This window comes from Idiotropiscis lumnitzeri, chromosome 10 (genome assembly GCF_059441095.1).
Source record: "Idiotropiscis lumnitzeri isolate Australia: NSW breed Sydney's pygmy pipehorse chromosome 10, RoL_Ilum_1.0, whole genome shotgun sequence".
NCBI classification, from domain to species: Eukaryota; Metazoa; Chordata; class Actinopteri; order Syngnathiformes; family Syngnathidae; genus Idiotropiscis; species Idiotropiscis lumnitzeri.
This window is the reverse complement of record NC_142400.1, coordinates 4,556,255-4,579,801: the sequence shown is the minus strand read 5'-3', so window position 1 is coordinate 4,579,801 and position 23,547 is coordinate 4,556,255. Positions and strand designations below refer to the sequence as shown.

General features: G+C 43.6%; 1 protein-coding gene across 1 annotated transcript in view; it reads right to left on the bottom strand.

The window, feature by feature from the left end:
• Window positions 1-8,328, bottom strand: part of grin2db (glutamate receptor, ionotropic, N-methyl D-aspartate 2D, b) — a 73,200-nt gene extending 64,872 nt beyond the window's left edge. The window contains exon 1 of the mRNA XM_088306608.1: window positions 8,014-8,328. The gene's annotated coding sequence lies outside the window, so the exon portion shown is untranslated. The remainder of the gene's footprint in view (window positions 1-8,013) is intronic.
• Window positions 8,329-23,547: the final 15,219 nt, after the last annotated feature.

The following is a 23,547-nucleotide window of genomic DNA, read 5'->3' as shown; positions in this document are numbered from 1 at the left end:
GAAGGCAATTACCAGAGCTCGTCAAAGTGAGCAAATAAAGAAGCAACAGGAGGTGTTAAAGTCTAACTTTAAAGTTGACATCGCCAACACTCAGCTGGACAGCGTGCACGCGCGTCACCGCGGAGGCGCGCGGCCGAAACAAATGCCGCGACAACATGGAGGAACATTTAAAAAAGCACCGAAGGACAGACAGACACAATGCAAACGATGCGGTGATCCAAAAGGACATAGTCTGCAACAATGCCCAGCTAGAGAAGCAATGTGTAATTACTGCAAGAAAAGGGGGCATTATGCAAGAGTGTGCAGAACGAAGAAAATAACAGGAGTGAATGCTGTCATAGAGACTGATGATGAGGCAGAAGTTGCATTCCTTGGCTCCTTGTCAGCCGATAAAATGACCAGTCCATGGATGACAGACATAAACATGGACAATTACAGTGCAGTGTTTAAGATTGACACTGGCGCGGATGTTACAGCTGTTTCAGAAACACTTTACAGCCGTGGTAAATTCAGAAGACTGGTGAGACCTCTTAAAGTTCTGAAGGGACCAGGGGGCGCACGTCTAAAGGTCAAGGGCATGTTCACAGCCACACTCAGTAAGAACAATAATTGCGTCAAGGAGAACATATATGTTGTGAAAGGGCTGAGCACACCACTGCTGGGCGGGATGGCTGCGATGAAACTGCAGCTGGTCGCTCGACTGGAGAACATCAGCCTGGTCTCCATGGAATCCATAAAGGAGGAGTTTCCCAAGCTTTTCAGTGGATTAGGTAAAATGGAGGGTGAGTACAACATTGTACTGAAGCCTGGGGCACAACCTTTCTCTCTTTCGACGCCCCGACGTATTTCTCTCCCACTCCTGCCAAAAGTTAAAGAGGAGCTGAAGCGTATGGAGGCGCAAGGAGTCATCTCTAAGGTGGAGGTACCAACGGAATGGTGTGCACCAATGGTGGTGGTGCCGAAGCGGACTTGCAAGAGCAGAGTGAGAATATGCACAGACCTCACTGAACTGAATAAATCTGTCATGAGAGAAAAACACCCTCTTCCCTCAGTCGAACACACCTTAGGTCAGTTGGCAGGCGCTAAGGTGTTCTCAAAGTTAGATGCCAATGCTGGTTTCTGGCAGATACCGCTATCCAAGGAGTCTTCTTTGCTGACTACGTTCATCACTCCGTTTGGACGCTACTGTTACAACCGTCTGTGTTTTGGAATCTCATCTGCACCGGAACACTTCCAGAAGCGTATGTCGCGCATTTTGGAGGGCCTGGATGGAGTTGTATGTCAAATGGATGATGTGCTCATCTGGGGAGCAACGCAGTGTGAGCATGATGAGAGACTGAGGAGGACTTTGTTACGTCTACAGGACGCGGGCGTCACACTGAATGAAAAGTGTGAGTTCTCAAAGAACACAATAAAGTTCTTGGGACAAGTTATCGACTCATCGGGGGTCAGTGCAGACCCTGACAAAGTGAGTGCTGTAAAAGTTATGAAGGAACCAAGCAACATCAGCGAGGTGAGACGTTTCCTAGGGATGACTAATCATCTTGGCAAGTTCCTACCTCACCTGGCGGAAAAGACGCGTCCTCTCAGAGACCTGCTTAGGAAGTCCAACATGTGGGTCTGGGGACCACAACAGCAGCAAGCATTTGATGGCATTAAAGCGGACTTGACGTCGACCCCTGGGCTGGCGTTATATGACCCAAATGCTGAAACACTGGTCTCTGCTGATGCATCCTCCTTCGGGTTGGGCAGTGTGCTTCTCCAGAAGCAAGCTGATTCTCGTTGGAAGCCAGTGGCGTATGCTTCGAGAGCCCTCAGCAGCACCGAACAGCGATACGCCCAGATCGAGAAAGAGGCACTAGCTTCGACATGGGCCTGTGAGAGGTTCTCAGAGTTACTCATAGGGAAGCAGTTCCATATCGAGACAGACCACAAGCCTCTAGTTCCCCTGCTGGGCTCCAAAAGTCTAGAGATGCTTCCGCCACGCATCCAGCGTCTTCGTATGAGATTGATGAGGTTTTCTTACACTATCTCTCATGTAGCTGGTAAGAACATTGCAACAGCGGATGTGCTGTCACGGGCCCCTGTCAGCGCCACGTCGGACGGGTTGCAAGAAGAAGAGGTCAACTTGTATGTTGATTCTGTCATTGCGAACCTTCCTGCTACTGAATCGAGGCTGGTGGAAATACAAGAAAGTCAAGACAACGATGCCATTCTCCTGCAGCTGAAGAAGTTCTGCCTGGAGGGATGGCCGGACAAATTTTCTGTGGACCGTACAATCCAGCCCTATCTGCCGTTTTCTGGTGAGCTCACAGTTCAGGATGGACTACTGCTGTATGGCTGCAGGATTGTGATTCCAGCGTCGCTTAGGGCAGACGTGCTGTCCAAGCTTCACGAGGGCCACCTTGGGATTGCTAAATGCAGGGAGAGGGCGAAACAGTCTGTGTGGTGGCCAGGTCTCAGTACAGATCTGTCCAGGACGATTGCGGACTGTGATGTGTGTGCCAAGGAGAGGACGACTCTCAGAGAAACAATGATGCCTACTGAGTTCCCATCGAGGCCATGGTCCTTGGTCGGGGCTGATCTGTTCCGGATAAATAACAAAGATTATCTGGTCGTAGTGGACTATTTTTCAAGGTTCTTCGAAGTGGCTTGGCTGACGTCTACTACATCGGAGGCTGTGATCGAGCACTTCAAGTCTATCCTTGCTCGTCATGGAATTCCCGAAGAAGTGCGCTCCGACAACGGGCCACAGTTTGCTTCTGTGGTCTTCAACAAGTTTGCCTCGGAATGGGGTTTCAAGCATGTGACGTCCAGCCCACGTTTTCCACGGGGTAATGGTGAGGCTGAGCGTGCGGTGAGGACCATAAAGGGTCTTCTCAAAAAGTCTGCAGACCCGTATCTTGCCCTTATGGCCTACCGTGCTGCTCCCTTGGCGAATGGCTACAGTCCCACGGAACTCCTCATGGGGAGGAGGATAAGGACACCTGTTCCTGTGATTTCATCTCAGCTTAATCCCAGATGTGCGGACATTGAGGATTTGAAGACTACAGAACAGAGGTACCGACAGATGCAGTGTCAAAATTATGATCGCAGACACAGAGCGCGTGATATGCCACACCTTCGACCAGGAGATCAGGTGTGGGTCAGGGACACGCGAGAACGTGGCACAGTTGTGTCTACTGCGGGCACACCGAGGTCCTATGTTGTCGAGACACCCGGCGGTAGGCTGCGAAGGAACCGTTATCATCTCTCGCAGACCTCTGGAGGAGCCGAGACATCAAAAGACTTGCCAGAGGCCCAGGTAAACGCTGATCGTCAGGAGGTGAGTACACCTGGCACACCTGACATTCTTCAACAACCAAGCGGTCAGCAGAATCCAGTGTGTGAGAGGCGTTTTCCCACAAGAGTGAGGACACCTCCCACATTCTTGAAAGACTTTGTTTGCACATAGCTATAGGAGCTGAGTGAGCATGAGGCAGAATAATCCTCACACTCAGTTGGAGGGTTTGGGCAGTCTACCCCATCCCTCATAGAACATATAGGAATGTGTGATGACTTTCCGTTTTCCTTGAGTGGATTATTTTTTTGGGTTATTAATGGTGTGCATTGACGAATGTTTGATAGTTAATATCATATCTTGAGTGTAGGTGTTTATATGCTATAAGGCATTCCTCAGCTAATGACTGGAATGCTGTTTTGAGTTTGTTTACTGACTCGGTATAATACATGTTGTTGTGTTTGCCTATAAGTGCATATGCATCTTCCCTAGAAAGATTCTTTAACCTCGAAAGGGGGATGTAGTATTAGGTGACATATGTAGGTAGGAACCTTACGTATGTACTGTGGGCTTGGGGGCAAATAATAAACGTTACGCAATAATACTGCACGGTGTGTGTCGTCCCTCCTGTCGCCTCCTGCCAATATAGTTCGGCCAGACTCACGAACCAACAATACACTAGCTAGCTTAGCTATACAATGTAGCTGGTCCAATTGGGATTCACAACACCAATAGGCACAATACCAGCTGCAAAGTCTACCTTTGATCACAATGTGGCGTGGGATAAAACAAAACCAATTTACCTGAACTTAAAAAAATATTTCTTTCATCAACACTCCTCCCTCTCCTTCAAATCATGACACACTCTCAAAGAATTACCAAAGTAGTAGTACAGTGGGATACACGATTGGCTCCTGGTTTTCTCATCTTCAAAATAAATAAATTTTGTTTACCCCATCCACTTGTCACCGCCAGGATACGCCTTAGCGTCACTTTAACGTCTAATTAGCGGAAGCTGGTTGACATCTTACGCTGACGTTTTGCTAATGTTGGAGATATAGTTTATCTCTTTCAATTTCAAATGATAGTGACTTGCATTCTGGAAAATAAAATCAAATTTTATGAGTGGTTGAAAATTTAATTCCTAATTGCGTTGCGAATTTGGGCATTAAAAGATCAGTGGAGTTTGAAGTTCCGTTTGTTGAAAATGCAAGAGTCCGCATTAAAGTGCTTCATGGTGCTGGATGGGCTCACATACAAATAAGGACAGATGATTAAATAAATATAAATAAAGTACTATAAATAAAATCAAATGCAAATAGCAAAATGGGTCAATTATATGGCGCCATCCAATTGCTTAAATATTTTTTAGAGCATTAGCGCAACTTTGTTTCTGTAAACTCAAGCTACCATCTTTCTCAAAGTAGTTATTTTTTAAGTACTAAAAAAAAAAAAAAAATAACTGACACCTCATTAAGTTGGCATATCCCTGGTTGGGGGGATTGAACCGAAGTTTATAATAATAATAAACGTCGTGCGCCATCTGTGGAGTTTTGCCCCGTCTGAGGTGATCCAAAGGAAGCGCTAGCAAGCGATAGCGGGCCCGTTTAATGTCCTGATAACATCTGCGATGGCTGTCAAACAGCGCTTGGGAACAAAGTGAATATATAACCGCTTCACCGACGCAACTCTTAACGCCGAGAGGAACACTTGTATCGGGAGGGGGGGGGTTGTTGCTCTTGTACTGTAATCGCGCAAAAGCGCCAACCTCTGATCTCGTTAAAGGCTAATTGATGGAGTATGCTAATGAGCTTTACCTTAATGACTGGTGTTATAAAGATCACCGTTTGTGGGGAGAGGATGCTCTAGTCTGATGTCACATCACACACATGACGGATTTTGCAGGGTGGGTGTCGGAGGGGCGGGGGTGCTTAGGATGATTAGCACAGGAAGTTACCAGTTGCAGGATGATGGTGGAAGGGGGCGGGAGAAGTGAGGCACGTGGAAACAGGAGGATGGGGTGAGAAAAGGGAAGAAATGTGCCATGTGTCCTGTGGGTGTGTGTGTGTGTGTGTGTGTGTGTGTGTGTGTGTGTGTTTTGAGCTTCAAGCGCAAAGGCTTTTTCTGAAAAAGTCAATGAATCAATGAAGCAGAGGTTGATGAAGCAAATGGGTTTGGAAGCAAACAAATATCCAAATGTTGATTCCGCTGAAAGAAACGATAACAACAGCAACATTTGCGCGCAGCATAACAGCCAAATGCTGCTTCACCCCGTTTACTTTGAACTTTGAACAAGACTAATTACAATTACGAGTTTGAACGTGTACTCGCATGAAGATGAGGGAAATAAAGCGCTAACAATTTACCAATGTTTGGAGCCGAAAAAACTTTTTATTGCATAATATTCTGAATTTATGTCCGTAACGTAAAAACAAAAATGTGTAACATGTCAACTACAATCATTTTTTTCTTGTAAATTTACAACTTAGGTCTGGTAAAATTGCCAAGAACTTAATTCTTATGGCATTGCAGGGATTTAAAGTGACACTAACATTAGATTTTGTTTTCATCCTAACATGACAACTTTATCCACGTGACAAGATGACTTGATCATCATAAGACTTTCGTAACGCAACTTTTTCCCTGCAACATAGCGACTTTACAAGTTAACATAAGTAAATTCTTATTGCATTAGCAATGTAGTCTTGCATTATTATTTGTTTTTTCTTCAAGTCGAAATGCATGTTTTGAAAGCAGCTACATATATTGCGTCAAAAAAAAAATTAAGATCTGCTCATTCATTAACTATTATGAATTAATTATTTCACATTAAAATCTGCTTCTTCTTTTTTTTCCTTTCGTCAATGGCAACAATTGTTAACATGGGCAAATATGCTTGAGAATATGTTTGTTGAAACTCAGTAGACAAGTATATGCAGTAAATAAACGAAGAATTTAAAGTAAAATATATCTGTGATTGCTGATCGTTTTTGCCAAAACTTGCTGATCGACTCCAAAAATCTTGATCGTAATACGAACACACAGCAATTTCATTTGCTCGCCTTTGGTGGTTAGCAAACTAGCTTAATGGCGTATTACCGCCACGTACTCATGGAAACCAATGTGAATTGATGTGAAATTTGCTGCCACCTAGTGGTTGGAGGTCTGAAGTGGACGTTTTTTGCTTTTATCCCAAGACAAAATTACAGCTTGTACCACAGACAAATCTATAATACACAAACAAACTCCTACATCGTGGTACAACGGATAATACATTTATTCTCATACCACAACGACTTTTTATTCTCGTAACAACTCAACTACCATCGTAAATTCCAACCAGCACTCATCTATTCTGCTGCTTTTACAAATTCCCTCCCCCGCCTGCCCTATGCCTCTTCTTCACCTCCTCGCACCTTCCGTCATCCCAGCCTCCACACCTCCTGTCTCTCCCCATCACCTCTGCTCTCCTCCGCCACGCCAAGCTCGCCTCAACGCACGCTCGTCTCTCCGGGCAACTGTACGTATACGCGGCGTCGGGGGTCTGAGCCCACAGCGAAAGCGCCACTTTGCGGCCAGCGGCGCGTGCTGCCGGCGCACTGCTGCAGTGGTGCGCCTGCGTGCAGATGATGAGCGCTCTCACCTGTGGGTGCAAAGGGAGCTGATTGAAATGGATAACAGCTAATTTTCAGAAATGGAGGGGGTGGACAAACACACGCCAGCAACACATTCATTTCCAATTTGGATCTGCATGAAGACAATTCCAGTGGCTTTTATTTCATCTTACACTCTCAATTACTGCAACAAATCTGCAACGTAAAAAAAAAAAAATCAAATAAAAACATGAAATCACGCTCGGTCTGCTTCCTTGTGGTCAGCAGTGTGGACTTTAGCCTTGGTGCTCTCTCTGGGGACCTCGGAGGCCACAGACTTATTTAGGCGTACCGTACCAAGGCTTCTGCCGATGATGGCGGCGGTTTGTTATTCACCTCGAGTGACGTACACCGCAAGGCAGAAACAAAAGTTGGCGTGTGCGCCCACAGACCAACTCCTAATGCCGCGAGAATGAAAAAAGCAAAAGCCTCCAAACAAGCTGCTGCATCCGCCTGACGTGAGAGTGTTTTGAGTCTGATTGCTAGGTGGCAAAGCAGCGGCGGCGTTTTTGCCTCCCTCACGCCCAACATCCCGCCAATATCACGGGGACCAACTGGGCAATCTTGCGGCACACACACGCACACACACACACACAAACTGTGAGCGCAGAGACAAGCAGGCAGGCAGGCAAGGAGAAAATGAGCATCAACAGATATGATCGTGCATCTGCAGCGGTGCTGCAGCGGCGCACCGGTGTTTTAAGACTTAACAACAGAGCGCAAACTCACGAGAAGCAAATTCCTCGCAAACAAATCCCTCTCATCTCAGCCCACTTCCCCAAAAGATTTTTTTTATGCTCATGACTCAACGCAATGCCGGCGTCCGCGCGTGTGTGAGGTGCAACATGCGGCTGGTGAGTTTGCAGGCGCACCAATGACAGAAGGGTCAAAGCTCCGGTGCGCCAGCCGCTTGCACCTCACCACCCCCGGCCGCCGAACATGCCGACACCCCCCCGCCACCCCACGCCTTGTCCACCTCCTCCTCAGTGTCAATGCCGCTCCTTCTTCGCAATTAATCCAATATATGCGCGTGTGCGTGCGTGTGCGCGCTGCAAAGATGATGAAAATAAATGCACTTACTGTTTTTCACCAGCCTTTCCCCCCTCTTTCCCTGCGTCCCTCCATCCTTTTTCACATCCTTCCGTTTTGAGGTATCCGTTTTTGCCAGTGTGTATGTGAGCGCGCGCGTGTCCCCCCACCACCACCCCCCCCGGGCTCCTCACACACACTCACTCACACACATACACACACACGCACACGCACGTACACCCCCCCACACGCACGCACACACACACCCACACACACACACACACACACCCCCACACGCGCAGAGAGATGCCGGGAAAATATCTCTCAAAACATACATATATGTTCTACATGTATCCACCGATCACTCTCCCCCTCTCTCTCATCCTCCCTCTCTCTCTCCCCCCTCTCTCTCTCTCTCTCTTTCCCTCCCCTCTCTCACACACTCTCTCTCTTTGCCTGTTCTTTGGTTAAAATTCAGTATATGCGCCCCGTCACCTAGCAACCGTCAACCTCTCTCTCTCTCCCTCTCTCTCCTGTACCCCTCCCCTCCTCCCCTCCCCTCCCCTCCTTCCCCCATCACCGGCGACACGTGTTGAATGCTAAACTTAGCGGAGCGGAATAAAATTAATAAAGGGATGGAGGATCTATCCAAGCACCCCCCCCTCCAACCACGCCCCCCCTCCCTTTTTGCTGCCTCTCTCCCGCACTTTCACTCTTGCTCGTATCATAATGCAATATAAATATTTACTAGAACCACTCAGCCTTCTTATTGCGCCACCCCCACCTCCCTCTCTCCCTCCCTCCTCCACTGAGCTCTTCTGCATTAACCCCTCCCACCTTGCCTCCTTCTTCCTCATCCGTCCATTCATCCATCCATCCATCCATCCATCTCCAGTACTCTCCCCTTTCCATCCTACCGCCCGGTTCTGCTTCCCCAAGCAAAACCGAGGCGCAGCACCAAACTGTGTTAACATTGCCTACGGTGGATATAAAAAGTCTACACACCCCTGTTAAAGCAAGCAAATGAGAAGAATCATTTCAAAACTTTGTCCACCATGAATGTGTCTAACTCGATTGGGGTTTTTTTTTTTTTTAATTACTTTTAGAGAGTTAAAGTAAAGAAAATAGGGTTGCATAAGTGTGCACACACTCTTAAAACTGAGATGGCTGTCATCAGAATTAAGAAATTTAATTCAAACTCATGTTAAAAGGGAATCAGTCATTTAAAGTGCCTCGAATAAAATCCCAAGTAAATTGCCGATTTTCTAGTAGGTTTTTCCTGAAATTTTTTGTGTGCCGTGTTCTGTGCTGAGACTGAAACATGCTATAGACACAGTATAACCAAAACTATTAAATGCCAGATTTTTATTTATTGATTTTTTTTTTTACTTTAAGGGTGGGTGGGGTCTATAACAGATAAAGATTCTTTTAAGATTTGAAATCCTTACGTGTGGCCTTAAGTGCATAAATCTGTTTTAAATACGGCGGCCTCCAACACTTTTACAATTTTTGCCAATAGCGCTCACAGTTGGCGAGGACGGTAAAGTTTTAGTAGGTAAGTTGCTAACATGTTCCAAAGTTCTATTTTCAGGCTACATGCATAAACTGTTTTTTGACGACTTTTTCTCCCTTTCTTCTCATAAAATTATGACTTAAACCTCCTATAACTCCAACTGCCCCCCCCCATTATTGCCACTCTTAAAGTTTGGACATCATTTCCTTGTAAAATGAAATATATTTTTTTTCCTCATTAAAAATTTAACTTTCTCTTATAAAATGGAAACTTTAATTTTGTGATATTCTTTGTTCTTGTAAATTGACTTTATACTGTGAAATATATACCAAAGGGTTTTTGGACATGAGCTTGAACAATTCTAAAAAAATGGCAATTTTATTATTGTCTAAAAAGACAACATATAATGAATCTTAAATATTCAGACTTTTCCCCTTTTAAATAAAGTAAAACATAAACCTCTTAAGAATAGTGTTTTAAATTTGGAAAATTCTGAATGTTTTTATGTATCATCAAGACTTGTGGATGAAAAGAAATCATTTTTTTTCAAATGCCATTGTCTGGTGACATTGGAAAACATTTTTTTCTATTCTGATGAATCAACTTCATTGTTGTGTTTGTGACATGTATGCAAAAGTGGATCTTGAGATATTTAACAATCACTTTCGATGCAATATATGTCAATATTATGACTTTATTCAATTAATTTCACATTTCCCCCCCATGACTGTCAAATTTATAAAAGCGATTCTCATAAAATATACTGTAATATAAACGTATATAAAATAAATAACCTATTATACATCATAATATCTGCAATATCCCTTTTACTTATTGAAATTCTACTTCATTGTCATACACCTTGACGTATCCGACACGTGAAATCCCAAGGTCTGCCACGCATTGCTAGAAATAGAATTGCCTGACCGCTGGAGGGCTTGGGAAATGATGGACACACACCTTAGTTCCATCTAATTAAACAATCATCAATATGAGACAGAGGCCAATGTGCACACAAACTGGGGTGTGTGCGTGCGAGTGTGTGTGTGTGTGTGTATAAACCCAATCAATGTCAGCAGGTGGTGTTATCCATAAAAAGCTTGATCTAGATCTAGCTCCCAAATGGCACGTCATTTTCGGATGACTGTTTAGTTGATGGTGACACGGTGGACGAGCGGTTGGCACGATCACCTCACAGCTCGGAGGTTGGGGATTGAATCTGTGCACCGACTTTTCGGACTTTTGGCTTCTTTTACTGTCTTAAGTGTGAACGTATCATTTAATGTCAAGACTATAGGATACATTTTCCAATCACTTTTATTTCTTGAAACTCCAGTTTATTTCCACAATGCGCACGTTGTAAACGGCCTAAAATCGACAAGTTTTGTATATTCAGTGTTTGCTGGTCACCCGTGGGCATCTTCACTTCTTCAAAATCGCTCCAAAATTGTTCGTCTAAGGGGGAGGCGGCCATTTTACCAAAATGACATCACACTCAGCTAATGACCAATCATGGCTCAGCTTCAGAAAACAGGTGAGCCATGATTGGTCGTTACCTCAGCCCTGAGCCACTGCGATGTCGTTTTCAGTCGACAGCTAGTGACAAAATGGCCGCCCCGACCCCTCCAAGATGGATTTTGCTGCTTAACTCCTCAAACACACTATTAATATGAATGCCATGTTTATTAGATTAAAGAACAAATAAAAATTCTGTAAGATTGACAACTGAGTCTGGATGAATTAAATCTAGCAAACAACAAGAAATGAAAAGGAAAAAAAAAAAAAAAAATCGGGATATTTAACGCACTGAAGTTGAGGTTTACAAAAAAATCTCCTCTCCTGGGAAGTTGTTATTACATATGCATTACCACACTCACAAGGTGGTCAGCACAGAGCCCAGAGGGTAAAGTAGTCAGTTGAGCAAAATAATAACAACAAACACACACAAGCGACCGTTTCTTTCACCGCCCACATTGCCAAGCGGTCTATTGTTCACAGCTGAGTCAAACAGCAAACATTGGCTGGAAGCAGTAAACGGACGGCCATCCGAGTCGTGCCGCAAACACGCCTTCGTGTCGCACTTGATTTGCAACTTTACTCACAGCAAAGGACATGACGTCCCATCGCAAATGGGAAGGATGAGCAAATGTCTGGGGAAGTTTCGACGGAAGACGACCTCACTGTCCTTCTCACGAGGACATCGTTTCTCGTCTCGTTAGTCGAGTCCGATAAAGTCCATTTCATTTATACGCCGCCGATTCACAGAGGAATTATCTTGAGGCGCATTACACGTTGAGCAGGTCAAGAAACGCACTCCTCATACATATATGACGTCGTCTTATATACATATATATTAGAGGTGTGCATCTGTGTGTATCGGAATGCAGAGTTAGAATATTTTATAAGTTGCTCTCGATACATATTGCGATACATGGGAAGCAATACGAGTACGGCTAATTTTTAAGAGGAACGATTTGGTTCCATTTGGTGCACTCAAATCTTCCGTTACAAATTAATATTTATCTCACCCCTAATACATACCGTATTTTCCGGACTATAAGCCGCTTTTTTTCCCCTAGATTTTGAACTAATACAGCTAATACAATGTTGCAGATTTTCTGTGGATTTTTCTTTCACCACTAGGGGGGCGCTCTATAGTTCAGAAAATACGTTAAATAAATCTCGATTTTTTTTTCTCTCTTAGGTCTGTTCCGTTTTAGCAAAGTTGTTACCGTGTTATAAGGCATCGTTTTAACAACCTGTTTACCTTTATGTGCATTCACTGTACAAAATTGTTCTGTACATGCAGTAAACAAAAAAAATTTCAACATGGAAAACGGCGGCTTCTATTTATTTATTTATTATTTTTGCTGCAGCTTATATAGAGGCGCGTCTTATAGTCCGGAAATGCAGTATGTATGTGAGCTAAGGAAAAACTCCCTGTCAGGAAGAAACCTTGAACATAACGCAGGTTGTGGAAGGGACGACCGTCTTTCTCGGCCGGTTGGGTTCAGATGGAGAGACAGCTTAGAAGGAAAGGAAAATAGAGGCGTTCAAAAAAAAAAAAAGACACACTGTTGCCTTCAACGTCTTGCTATGAAAAGAATTAACATTCCAGAGGCGAGTCCAGCTGATTAATTAAGCGATTTAAAGATAGTTTCTGCTCGTCGCGGTTGATTCTGTGATGGAATGAGGATGAAGCCTCGGTGCTGACACACAATTAAGAATATAAATGGCCGCTTGTGACTCGCCGTGTACTCTGCTGTTCCAGGCACTTTTCGCACACGGCCCATATGGTGCTAAGGGTTAGCACGTGGGCTAATCAAGCTGATTGGGGTCCAGATGGTTTGGAAAGACGTCTGCCGTGTGTTCTTGGAGCACACGGCGCGTGATAAAGGGATCTGCTTCAGTGATGTGTTTCACTGTCACTCGCCGCCCCGTGGTATTAACAGGCCCGATAGACATCAGTCTCCCCAACGTTGCGTTCGGGCGAGAAGGTGAGATGGCAGCTGTACTTTGCATATTTTCTCTTGTTATCTCTTTGCCACACGCATTCACCTTCATTTGCATTCATCAATCAAGCCATCATCATCACCACAGCTGGCCTCTTTGAATGTCTCCCGCTACCTCCATGTCGTTTTGCCTTGAGGCTGACGCAGATATTGGAAAAGGCGACAATAGGCTTCATGAAGCATGTGATGGTGTGCGTCCTCACTGTTTTTACGCCACTGTGTGCACGTGTGTCACAAAGCAATCCACTCTCCGGGAGCTTTTTTTTTTTTTTTTCTCCCCGCTCTCTTTCTCTCTCCGCACGCTGCGCTGTTTTCCCGTTATGGTTAATAAAAGGCTCGGCGTGTGACTGAGGAACATTGCTTCGCTGGTGCCTGTATGCCTCCTGCCAATTCTACCCACTTTAGTGTCTGCGTGAGCGTCATTTGCGCTTGTGTGAGTTGAGAATGTTGGTGTTTGGTCTAATCTGATGCGACTGGACTCTCCTATCTCTATTTACGCATCTGTTTAGCTCTGAGCAAACAACCAAACAGTAAGTCGCGCGCTGTCTCTGTCTCTCTATCGCTTTCACAAACGTACTCACACACAAAAAAAATAATACATATACACTGTGCGCACACAGAGGCATGTACTTAACATTCTGTGCGGGATGCGTTTGTCCCTCTCTACTCTGAGCAGATATAAATGGACCAAGGAGGTTTTTTATGTGGCTTACAGTGAACCCGCGCTTATCGCCGGGGATACGTTCCAGGCCTACCCCAGAGTGAGTCAAAATCTGCGATAGAGAGAGACAATATAAAAAACTTTTTTAAAACTCACTTTTTTTAAACACATTGCAAATGTATTTGAACCCACAAAACAAATGAAAGAATAAAACGGTGTCCATATGTGTCGGGTTGTAAGCGACGGCTGACAGCCAGATTCAAAGGCCTTTTCACACTGCACTTAGGAAGGTGCAGCGCAAGGTTGACGACCCATTCATTGTGTATGTCAGGGGTCACCAACTTTTTGGAAGCGGAGAGATGCTTCTTGGGAACGGATTAACGCGAACGGCTACCAGTTTGATGTACACTTCTGAAATCAGAAATAAATTGAAATTACCTTTAATAGAGGGAATATTGCCGTCGGACGTATTTAATAGGCCAATATGAGCTCTTTTTAAATGTAAAATCCTTTTCCCCCCCAAAAAATTGGAAGATTATATTTGTACATGTTAAAGACATTGATAAGATTAAAACATTGCCCTCAAAATATCGTCCGATTTTTGGAGATTTTCCTCTCTGTTGTACAGTTAAACAAACACTGAAGGAAAAGTTCTAGTAACACTCAAATGTTCTGCCTGTAATTCACATCTTTGTTGTAAGCATTTAGGGAGAAAAAATGTGTCATTTTATTCATTCATTAAAAAAAATAAAATAAAATTCGGACGATTAATTGGTTATCGCAATTTTATTCGACTAAATATCAGAAACTTCAGTCGAGCTGTATGTTCGAATGAGCAATTAATGATAATCGTTTGTGTGAAGACACTCATAACGATTTCTCATAATATTTAGGAAACTGATAAATATCAGTGCGCAGCGTTTTATTCCTGTAAAAAGCTTTCTTTTATTATTTTCAAACAATCATTTCTACAACATTCCTGCGAAATCATATTTGTCCCATCTGTGAGCTTTTTCTACAACAGGCCCGTGGGCTACTCATGTGTCCCTTGGGGGTTACTTGGTGCCCACAGGCAAGTGACTCCCGGTGTATGTGTGATTTAAGCGCAACTGTGCAGCGGCGTCCCGCGGCAGCTGGCGGCGCACCTGCAGCGCGCTCTGACTCGACACTTTCAACGTAAGAGAGGGTGGCTGAGTGATTTCAGAGTGACACCAGCAAAACATTTTTTGCAGAGTGGGACATTTAAAAAAAAATAAAAAAATAAAAAAATGGGGGAAAACGTTGTGGTGTCTTGTGTAACGAGTTCTGGGACACAAGACATATGTTGTGGCAAGCTGCCTAGCCTGAAGTACACCTTGAAGCGGTCTTCGGGCGAGGCTATAGTCCTTCAGATCCTGCCATGCCGTTAGAATTGGATAGATAAATTGCACCTTTTTATTTTTTATTTATTGATACATCTCATGTCCCCCCTTTTTAAATACTCAGCTGGAGTTTCTGTTGTCACAGTGACAATCCATATTGCAGAGCTACCAAAATCAGTGAGAAAAGGCACCAGGCTACTTCCTATTTGGTCGCTTAGCAACCAGTGCCAAATCTGGGCTATCTTGTGACTATCATGAAATCCAAGTGCATAAGCTCCTTAAATAAATGTCGTGACAATGGCTCTCCTTTCCCACATGCTATGGCATTGCAGTAATTATAATGTAATAGCCCCCAAAAAAAAACTATGAGACTAATGAACCATATTATATCGGTGTAACACTAGCGCAATAGTAGCCGCTAAAATATAAAGCAATCCAACACACTGAAAAGATAGTAAGAGAAATGGTGCAAAGACATTCCAAGGAAATGCATTACTAACATTTAAAAATGAACCGTGCAACAGTACGAGAACAAGCTTGCTGCCGGTTGATGAAGCTATTACAGAGTGTGTAATATTTCCCCCTTGATTATCATTGTGACCCACATCTTGCAGTACCGCAGCAGAATTCAAATCATACAGCGCACAAATGCAATTCCTGGAAGTTGCACTTTACTTGAGCGTTTTAATTACGAAACTCCTTGTGCCCTCATTTTACAGCACAGCCGTGATAATAAGCAATAAGTTAATTTTAGAACACAATATATGTATTGCATTTTACTGTATATTCGATTATATCTTTATTAAAAAAAAAGTCTGGAACAATAACCAACATATTTCCCCCTACGCTTTCTCAACATGTGCAATGACCAACTTTGATTCATTCGTGTCGCTTAAAGTAGTTGTGTCACTGTATGACTACAATATACTGCCCCCCAGTGGCCAAGCTGCAATGAATTAATCATGATGCATAAACTTTTTAATTGTATTTGATTTAATTATGTTATTGCAACATACTTTTCCAAAGTAAAATACTATAGAGTGCCGTTTTTAATATTACAAAATACTTAATAAAGCTCAATGCTTATCAAATAGTGGGGCGGGCCCAATGGGGGGGCGAGTGTGACCCTGGAGATCATCCTTTTTTACGCCGTGGTACAATAAAATGTAATTGCACATCCACTCCAGTAGGTGGCAGTGGCGCTCTCACCGCCTATTGTGCGCCGCAAGTATTTACTCTTCGTTTTGCCACGAAAAAGCTATTATTTAAAGTTAGGTTCGGAGTTTGGAGGTGGGGTGGGGGCGCAAATTATTTTCTTGTTGCTAGGACGGGGCGTAACATAAAATAATTGAGGACACAATGGCAACCCGTGGCATTTTTGTTGATGGAGTGTTATTTAAATACTTGTCACATTAGTCACTGTTAAAGACTCTTTTATTTGGCGTCTCCTGTACTGTCTGTCCCTTTACTGCTCTTTTATTTCCTATCTCTGGCAACGATGTCTAGAAACAAACAAAGCTCAAGTCACAGTGGATGAATTGTACTTTACCATTCTGGGAGTACACGGTGAGGATATTTGACAAACCACCCGAATGACCCTAAAGTGTTCTGCTCAGAACGTAACGACATAAAAAAAAAATATATATATATATATATATAGATATATATATATATATATATATATATATATATATACTTGAAATGGTGGATAGTGTAACAACTGAAAAATCGATAAAAATAAAATGGTGATTTCTCACTATTAATAATTCAGTGAGTCTGTAATTTATCATGGCAATAATAAAAGTTTAAAAACTGATCTCAATAGTCGTATTGAACAAGAGCCGGGAGAAGGCGTATGGAAAGTGATGCAGTGCAGCGTTCGCTTTTTGCAAGCGACTCTTAATTCCTCCACCTAACACTTTATTAGCGCATTTACTTTGAAATGACTTGCTGAGTTGATCTCATTCACACTCTCGCTCGCGCTCGCTCACACACCGGGCAGAATGTGAGAAAGAGCGGCAATTGAATTTTCTTTCAATCACACAGTGAAATAGATGAGGGCGGCGGAGGGGAAAAAAAAGGAAAAGAAAGTCAGGCCACAGTGCCGGGGCTCTTTCGGCCGTACCCGCTCAACGTGGCTTTAATCCATTCCTCGTACCGTCCTCCTCACACACACACACACACACACACACACGCCCATCTCCAAATCCCTTTCACTCCATTCTTGGAATAAATTATTCCATTTTCTTTTTGGTCCACAGCATTTCTATTCGACTGTGGCGCGCCTCCGCTAGTTTCCCCACGGAGAGGCCTGATGAGTGTGTTGGGTTAGCCGTTGGCGCCCTCTGATCATCGCCCCCTCTGAAAGTCCTTCCACACTTCCCTCACCCACTCCTCTCACATATACAACAATACATGGATTTCATTTTGTTTTTCCTGCACACGCGCTTAAGTCCGCGGGGACAAAACAGGATTTCCTCCACCCTCTGAGGCACTTTCCAGATTAATGATGACATTTAAGAACACTGAGCAATCTTAAATAACATCGATAATTCATCGGGGAACACGTGTAACTAATGTATGGGATTCTTCCCATATCGCCGAGGCTCATGAATGTGTAGCAAAATGAATAATTCTTTTTTATTTAATTGGACGAGAGACTCGAAGGACTTGATTACCAGCGTGAAACGCCTCGCCGGGTGATTGCGCGGTGCGTTCATTGGCGGCGCTTGTATGTGTGATCAGTTGGCAGGGATCAAAACGCTGTCTGGATCTCGTAAACGCGGTCGCACCGCGTCGTTCTCGCTGCTACGCTTGTGCGGTTCCCACGAGGAAACACTTTGACAACAGGAGACTGGGATTAGATAAGGATAAGTGAGCGCTCCGTTTCATCCCGGCCATCGGGAGCGGGGGATTCAATTCTAACAAGACATAAAGAAATAAATAAAAGAAACACACATGGATTCACATGCAAAGGGGGAGGGGGGGGGGACATTTCCCCTGTGGCGGGCGGCCCTCTAGTGGTATCAATTAAGGAACCGGTCCGATCAATGTCTTAGCAACAGCTTGATACGCAAGTACAAGGAGATTACGGCTAATCTCACATTTTACCACAGAGGAGCCGGTCTCGCAAACGTGCATTTGAAGACCCCCGGCGCCACAACCCCCCCACCCACTTTTACTCCTTTCACCAAACACACATCACAACACGCTGCGACGTTAACACAACAAGAAGCTCCTCTTTCTTTTTTTTTTTCCATCACTCGTTCAAAAGAGAACAGTATGGTTTTTTTTTTCTTATTCTCTAGCTGTGAGTTTTCTCTTCTTTTGCCCGACTGACCTAAATACTTTGTGATGACTGGCCCAAAATCGAGATCACAGACATCCAGCTTGTCTTGACAGTCAAGTCAAACAAAGTCGGTCTTGAACGCTGCGGGCGCAATAACTGATCCAAACCGTTCTCTCGTCCACAAGTTGAATCTCGGGGGAGTTAGAGTTGCCCTCGAGGGGGGCGTGCATAATAGCGAAAGTATGGAAACGTATGATTGCTTTGTCCAAAAAAATTCAATCAAATCACCGTTCGCCACGCATCTTGGTTTGGTTTACATTTGCGACAATTAGGAAACAAAATGCGAATTAAACCGCTCGTGTTTGGTATTAACAGAAACTACGGAGATGATTCTTTTATTTAAGAAATGAAAGATACAGTCAAGCGCAACAGTAACAATTTAAACAGCGTGAATTACTATGCTATAAAAGCACTAACAGCATTTTTGACAGCTTCGACTCCATCTGAATAGTTAGAAAGGAAGCTTTTTAAATTTTTGCTGGAAGTTCCATTTTTTTTTTTTACCAAAGATTCAGCTCACCTCCCCTCGAGCAGCAACACATACAAACAGAGCTACAACAATACTCACAGTCATGTGCGAGGTGTCGCAAAAGAGATATTTCACATCCAAACGACAAGTTTTCCATCAGCTTCAGAACACAGGTGAGCCATGATTGGTCGTTACTTGAGCCCCGAGCGACTGTGAGTCGACAGAAGTGACAAAATGGCCGACACGGGTGGATTTTGCTGCTTCACTCCCACAAATGGAATATTTATCAGAATGCAATGTATGTGTTATTTTTAATTAATTAACTCATTCACGCCCATTGACGGGTATATACGTCAAAAAGTCCATTCATTTTACCTATGCTGGCAGTGAATGAGTTTTAAACTACGCTTTTACGGGGGAAGCACCGTGTGGGTACTGGAAAAATAACACCTCAGCACGTGGCAATGAAAAAATTATTAATATCACAAAACTCAAAGACTTGAACACTTTGAGGTGGTGGTGGAGGGCGTAACAGCCCAGACACACTGTCCTGCAGCTGCAACCGTTTCAAAGCAAGCATAAAAGTCAGTTACAAATCTATAAACCACCACACGACCAACGACGACAATCATTTGCACTCTTTCCTCCAAAAACTGCTGAATCCATCATTTTGACTTGTACTCAAAGCCGTCCCCTTCACCTTTACCCCAGACAAAAAAAAGCTGCAGTGTGTCCGCATGCATGACAATCCCACCACCGCGTCATCCTCCCGCTTATTCCATCTTGGGTGGGGTCCACCAGTCACATGCTCAGATGGGACACCACCGAACCTTTGACCTTGGCTTGTGAACACGCCTCCAGATTGGAGAGCCGGTAATGCAGCGATGGCAGCCAGCCCACCCGTTAATGATCTGCACCCCCCCCCCTTCTTTCATCTTAATACTGATCAGCATTTCACAGCCATCACTAAGATGACACGATGCAAGCGTGCATGCACACACAAACACAATCGCAGCAGAATACATACAGGAGAGGTCAAAAAGTGCCGCTCTAGTCTTTTTGAAGTTTGTCCATTCATTTTTCATTGGAGGAGGGATGTGAAAAGGTTAAGCAGCGTGATGAAGTCCCCCCCAATCTCATCAAGCCCGCTTGCTTGTCGGGCAGAAGCAGATGCAAAAGGACAGCGCTCACCACAAGACGTTAATAAAAGGCTTCACTCGCGACTATGAAGTACAACATCGGGAGGCTTGCAGGAGGAAGGAAGTAATTAAACGATCTATTAGTGACATTTGATAGCAGCTATCTGTCTTATTTAAAATCGCAACTCACATTGAGTGCACTTCCAAGAAATTATGTGAGAAAAAAATGGATGGCGTAGCTAAGATCGGGAACCTTATTTGGAAACTTGTGGGCGTGATAACCATTTTTGAAGAGGTCTCAAATGTAGCAAAGCCAAGTCGTCTAATTTAGTAATTGGAATGTTTTGACAACTTGGAATTATATATGTGTGTCTTTGCTTTCAAGCGTGCACGGTATATATTGATTTTATTTATTCTATCCAATCAGATTTCAGCTTCTGTGTGTTGCCATGTAATCTGCCCACGGCCTTCATAAGCTTGACTTCGGACATCACATTTTAGATTCCCCTTTCTGCACGTCCATAAAGGCTCAGACTGACATTTTTCCATCCACTGATTGGGTGAGCTAAAGACGCGATTAAAAATTCATTTTCGATGTGTATTTTTCCAGGTAAAACCATTCATTATGTGTCCAGTGAGTGCAATTCCTCAGCGCATATGCAAACGTCAACATGATGATTCTGTTGGCGCTTTACGTTCAACTCATTAGTTGAGCAAGTTAACGTTCATTTGTTTATCGGGGAGGTAAACACAGTGTGACTCTATAACATGGGTTTATGCAATTACCAAAGAAAATAAAGTCATTAAGACGTTAATTATGATGACTAGGGCCGCTAAGTAAAAATATTCCGACTAAATGAAGACATGTCATGTCACCCAATCAGAGCCGGTTGTCGTGTTCCTCGTAAGGGTGAACGCACCTTAATCACTTTGTTTTCACACTGGTTGTTGGGTTCTGCCCTTACATTGGTTGGCAAGGTTGTTTGTGTTACTACCCAACATGTGCGAGCAGCAGGGGGAGGGTGTGGGGGTGCATGTGTGTGTGTGTTGGGGAGGTTTGTGGGTGGCAGCAATGTGTTGCGCATAATTAGCAAAAGAACACTCAAAATATACCATTGTGGTAACATGAAAGAAAAAGGTCCGGTCAAATTCCAGAGGGAAATAAAGCATGTAAGGAAATGATGTAGAAAGCTTTGCTGTGTGTTGTGTAGCACGTGTGCCGGATTGTGAACGGGAATTCCGACATCAGCATATTATTTGAGAATTATTTATCAGTATGTGAATTCAATTAAAGAAATGTTTATTAGGAGGGTTGTAGAATTGTACCGAGTCATACCGAAAGGTGGGTTGTCACTAAAAGTAGTAAGACTGAAGGACCTTGGACGACATGGGCATGCATTAATCAATCATGAATCCAATCATCGGATCGGTTCCATTATTGCAGGATCGCTCATCTGAGAACTTTGCAGTTCCTTGCATCTGTTAGTGTCATCCCCCCGCTGCAAACAACCCAGAAAGCACAATTAAAAAAAAAAAAAAAAAATCCATGACGGTAATCAATGCCTCGATCAAGTTTTGAATCCGCGTCCAGGCTGTCAGCGATCATCCTGTAAATTGTGCTGAGGCATGTGCTGTCGGAGCTGAGTGTGCGCCGAGGCCACCGAGACGAGCACGGCACACCTCCGTGCTCTGATGTGGCTTCCCCCTCTCCAAACACTGATCTGATAAGATACAGCGGGAGCAAAGACCACCAGGAATTTGTTTTCGCTGCACTTTCACGATAGCGAAGACGGGCGGAGAGCTCAGATACTTTGGCCCCGCCTCGAGGCACCGGCAAATAACAAAAATCGAAACGCAGAGTGCCGTATCTATTTTTCGGTTTATCAAAAAAATAAATACAAATAAAATTAAATTAAATTAAATTTAAAAAAATCACTTTTTGGTTCATAATTTGACTGGTCCTGTGACTTATACTCAGGTGGGACTTCTCAATTCCTTGATCCTGTTAACTTTCTGTACATTACCGCCACCTTCTTTCCAACGGCGGTAATGCACCAAAAGATTTTGGCAACTGTCAAAAGACAGTAGAAGAGGCAATGGAAGAAAAAGAATAATAGCCATTCTTACAAATGTGTGACTTTTGGCTAGTTTAGCATGCAGGTTCCTTAAACCACAAAAGAATTTACGATTCATTCTGTTAGGAAATTAACTCTGAGAGCCCTAACGTCACTCAGAGAGCATGTGTAGTCAGAGAGGCAGCGCGTGCACCTCTCCCATTAATTTCCGAACGCGGACTGATTTATAGTACGAGAAATACATTAAAAATCCGGAGTCAGCTGTTGGTTTTAGACACACAGATCCATTTGAGCAAAACTCCTCTGGGTTCGATGGGGAAGCTGCTCAGCACATTTGACACTCTGAGATAAACCAAAGGTAAAAGTGGCATGAGCCTCAAGGACGGGCAAAAAAAAAAACGATAACGGCCCGAATTCCACTGAGTGAACATGTAATCCATCTTAAGGTCATGCGATAATAGCTTGTAAGCAATTCTGGTGTTGCGCTTAATAAAAGTTCTGGTTACGCCGGGAATGTGAAATCCAGTGGCCCAACCCAACTACCCTCTGGAGTCAATCACTCGTATAACGTGCAAGGTCTCCGCGGCCTCGTCTCAAGAATGCGTTTGAAGTGCAAAGATTAATGTTTGCCAAATTGTTTTTTGATGGCACCAAACACAAGACGATTACTAAAGGCTGGATCTGTGCCACTTGCACGACGTGATTCAGGTGACACGGTTGAGATTTATTTGCTCTCAATCGGTACAAGTCAGATATGGGTCATGGGAACATGAAGAAAAGATGAAAATAATTGGATCTTCGCATCAGTATCTAGCCTAGAAATGGGATGAAGTGTTACCTTGAGTGTTTTTTTCCAGGAGTCACCTGGTCTATTTTTATTTGTATTCTTTTTTTAGCTTTATGCTGCAAGCCAAAATTTGAGTTAGAGAAGACCAGCTGATTTGATCTAAAAAAAAATAAATAAATAATTAAAGAAAACAACAACAAAAAGCAACGCGAGTGCTCAAGTTCATGAACGTGCTGGGTAAGCATGGGGAGGGAAGGAAGCACTGGCGGAGACGGAGGGGGGCCGAGTGGGTCAGTGCCACCCCAGTAATTGGTTTGGACCCTCCAAAACTTGACTTATCAGGGCAACCATGCAGCGCACATTTTGCAAGCTGTTAAATTCGGCCTCTTTGCCGCATAAATATGCAGTTAAACGTTTATAAGCACCCTCTACTGGTAAAAAGTTGCTAAAACCAAATTGTGTCAACAAACTGAAAAGAATAATGAACTGCAACAGTAATCTATTTAGATTTTTTTTAGGATGAAATTGGAGCGCTTCATAATATTGCGTGACCAAGTAATGCCGGAGTAGAAGTAAGAATAAAATACGAGGGGGTTGACGTGTGGTCAAGATGAGCGAATTCTCAAGAGAAACAACATAAATTACAGCGGAAATGTATTATTAGACTTTTTTTTTTTTTTTTTTACATTACAGCCATCAAAAGTTGTTTATAACAGAAA